The sequence below is a fragment of the Myotis brandtii genome, unplaced genomic scaffold (assembly GCF_000412655.1).
Source record: "Myotis brandtii unplaced genomic scaffold, ASM41265v1 scaffold781, whole genome shotgun sequence".
Classification (NCBI taxonomy): Eukaryota; Metazoa; Chordata; class Mammalia; order Chiroptera; family Vespertilionidae; genus Myotis; species Myotis brandtii.
Window position 1 is genome coordinate 167,343 of NW_005371136.1, and position 3,416 is coordinate 170,758.

Below are 3,416 nucleotides of genomic sequence, written 5' to 3' on the forward strand. Positions count from 1 at the left end.
TGTGGACAACAGGGGTTGAGGGTGAGGGCAGGATTGGGGGGATGAGGGGACATTGGGGGGATAAGGACACATTTGTAATATCTTATTCAATAAAGGGAAAAATATAAAAAAAAAATTCTTGCGCTGGCCAGTATGGCTCAGTTGGTTGTTGGCTGAGCATTCTCTGTGCACTAAAAGGTCGCTGGTTCAATTCTCTGTCAGGGCACATAACCAGATTTCAATCCTCAGTAGAGGAAGCAGCAGACCCATGTTTCTCTTTTGCATCAACGTCTCTCTCTCCTCTCTCTCTCTCTCTCTCTCTCTCTCTCTCTCTCCCCATCTCTCTCTCCTTCCCTCCATCTCCCTTTCTCTCTCTCTCTAAAACAAACAAGCAAAAAAATCACAACTTTGATGAGACATCATAACATACCTATAATACCAAGCACTGGTTAGAATGTAGCAAAGCTAGATAGCTTAGAAATTGCTACTGGGAATATAAAATGGTACAGCCACACTGGAAAAGTTTGGCAGTTTATTAAAAAAATAAAATGTACATACTACATGACTTTTTCTTCTCTTCTTTTTCTTCTCTATTTAATATCCCTCTTTTTATATTAGGGATATTAAACTTTTTTTTTCATAAAGCATTCACACTCCTGGGCATTTGTCCAAGAAAAATGACTTAATTTTGCATAACCCTGATCCAAAATGGAGTCACTTATGCTAAAGTGCAAACCTAGACTTAATACCCGACCTAATTGCAGTTTCAACCTTCTCCAGGAATGTAATCTTAATTGCTAAATCTGGAATTTCCTGGTCGGTAGCAATGAGGTAATCTGTCACATGGGCCTTTTTCATCCCTCAAAGGAAGCTGAGGTAATCTGTTTGATAAGACCATCTTTGTGGAAGGACAATCCTTTCTTTTCTTCTGCTAATAGCTTTCTAGTCTCACCCCGTTTCTACCTATAAAATCCTTCCATTTGCACAGTTTCTCAGAGCACCTCTCTACCTGCTAGATGGGATGCTGCCAGATTTGTGATTGCTCAATAAAGCCAATTAGATCTTCAAATTTACTTGATCGAATTTTTGTTCTTTAACACTTTTTTTTTTTTTTAAGAATCCAGAGCAGTTATTTTGTAGAATGTCCTATGATTGGATTTGTCTGACTATTTGCTCATAAGATTCAGGTTAAACATTCTTGGCATTTTTGGCAGATGATGAGTTCTTTTCCAGTGCACCAGATCAGAAGGCACAGATCTCCATTTTTATATAACTCCATTAGTAGATTATTTTTAGACAAAGAAAAACTCATTCACTTCAAATATAACATTAGCTTTAAAAAAAAAAAATTTCATTGATTCCAGAGGAAGGGAGAGAGAGAGAGAGATAGAAACATCAATGATGAGAGAGAATCATTGATCAGCTGCACTGAGCCCACAACCCGGGCATGTGCCCTTGACCAGAATCAAACCTGGGACACTTCAGTCCCCAGGCCAACAGTCTATTCACTGAGCCAAACCAGCTAGGGCAACATTAGCTTTTTATAACACTTCTTTACAAGCTCCACAGATGGTGGAAGCATGGCTCAGTGGGAAAGACACTGAAATGAGATAAATGGTATGAGGTTTAGTGACAAGTTGTGGGGCCCTCGATTAATTTCTTAAAAATCTTAAATTATTAAAAAAAAAGGGGGGGGGAGGATTGGGTCAGAAAATTTCTGAAGTTCCTTTGAATTCTAAAATTCTATGACTATGAATAAAGTTGTAGTAGAGACAGAGCTAGATTTGCCATCAGGAGACCCGGATTTGAGCACCAGTCCAGCTACATACCAGCTACGTGAACAAGCTGTTTAATCTCCCTAAGCCTCACAGAACTCGACCTCACAGAGTCCGGAAGGATTAAGTGAGTTGTATGTCAAAGTGCAGTATAAACCTCAAAAAACTACCTGAATGTCAGGTTATAATGTCCAGTTTCTATTATTTTGATCTAATTAGTCTATCAGAAATAGCGTCCTAAAGTGAGCCTCAGCAATTTAAATTTTATAAAACCAGGAAAGTGCCAGTAGAGTTCACTGTGTGTCATACTCAGTTTATGGAATTTCCAGTTTTATTCTATAAGTGCTTATGCTTTGGTGATTAATAATACTGGCTAAAGTTACAAATAAGTACTCACTTGCACAGGCCAGTGGCCTGTAAGAAGATGGTGGTTCTTCTAGGGATCCCAACACAGTACACAGGAACCATAACTTCCTCATTCAGTGATGGACTTGGTTTTGAGCCATCAGGTCCGCCAGAGAGGATGGCAAACGGAGCCAGTGCATAGGAAAGTTGTCCTGTTCTTCAGCGAGCAGGGCAGTGGTAGAATAAACTACACCTCCTTGGGATGAAGGCATGTCTTCCCCTGTGAAAGCTGGTGGGGCAATTCACACCAGCCAGCCCTTAATATTCTTAGAACTCGTATAGACCTCTTATGCTTTTTTATTCTTACTAGAGGCCCAGTGCACAAAATTCGTGCACTGAGGGGGAGGGTTCCTCAGCCCGGCCTGCGCCCTCACAGTCCGGGAGCCCCGCTATCCATCACCCTACAGAGTGAGGCCCCACCCACGCACCACAGTGCCACCGCCAGGTAGCCTGGGCCCCCCTCTTTGGGGGCGATTGGGGAGGGCCCTCCCCCCCCTCCCTATTGATCACCCTGCCAGCCGGTGGCCTGGGCCTCCCTCTGCAGGTCCATCATGGGGTGATGGCAGGGCCCCTACCAATCCCATCATACCCACCTTGGCTGGCCTGGCGCCAGTGCCTGTCATAGCGTGGTCGTCCAGATGGTCATTCTGCTGTTGGACCCTTCCCTCTATTTGCATATTCCCCTTTTGTTATTATAGATAACCACCCTAGGGTTTCTTTCCAGCCTTTTGGAACTGGGGAACCTAGTTCATTAGTGCACACCAACCACATTTTTTTATTTTTTAGAAAGAGTGCAAGGAGGTGGGGGAGAAGAGAAGGGTGGGGGAGGAGAAAAGCATGGATGTGAGAGGACACATGGCTTGGTTAGTTGCCTCCCCCACGCGCCCCTCCCCCACGCGCCCCTGGGCTCCTACGTGCCCTAGACCAGGAATCCAATGCGCCACCTTTGGGTTTCGTCCCCTGGGGGGGACTCTCTGACCACTGAGCAACCGGCCAGGGCACATTTTTCCCATTATTCCGCACCGCAGGACTGACTGGTAAAGTCTATTTTCCTGGAAGAGCCTGCGCGCGCACACGCCCCTGGGTCTGGGTTGAGTAACGCGCGAACTATCTATGGCGCGCCGTGCCTCTCACACGGCTGTTGCTCAAGATTGGAGACGGTGCCGGATGATGGCTAACGCAGCTGCGGGGGAAGCGCGGCGCGGCGGGCGTAGGAGCGGTCGGACGAGCCTGACCTCCCCACACCCGCCAGGGGAC

At 45.5% G+C, this 3,416-nt stretch overlaps 1 protein-coding gene across 1 annotated transcript in view; it reads left to right on the forward strand.

Annotated features, from left to right (window-relative positions):
• Positions 1-917: 917 nt before the first annotated feature.
• The window catches only part of SLTM (SAFB-like, transcription modulator), a 55,299-nt gene continuing 52,800 nt past the window's right edge, over positions 918-3,416 (forward strand). Inside the window, exon 1 of the mRNA XM_014530872.1 lies at positions 918-924. The gene's annotated coding sequence lies outside the window, so the exon portion shown is untranslated. The remainder of the gene's footprint in view (positions 925-3,416) is intronic.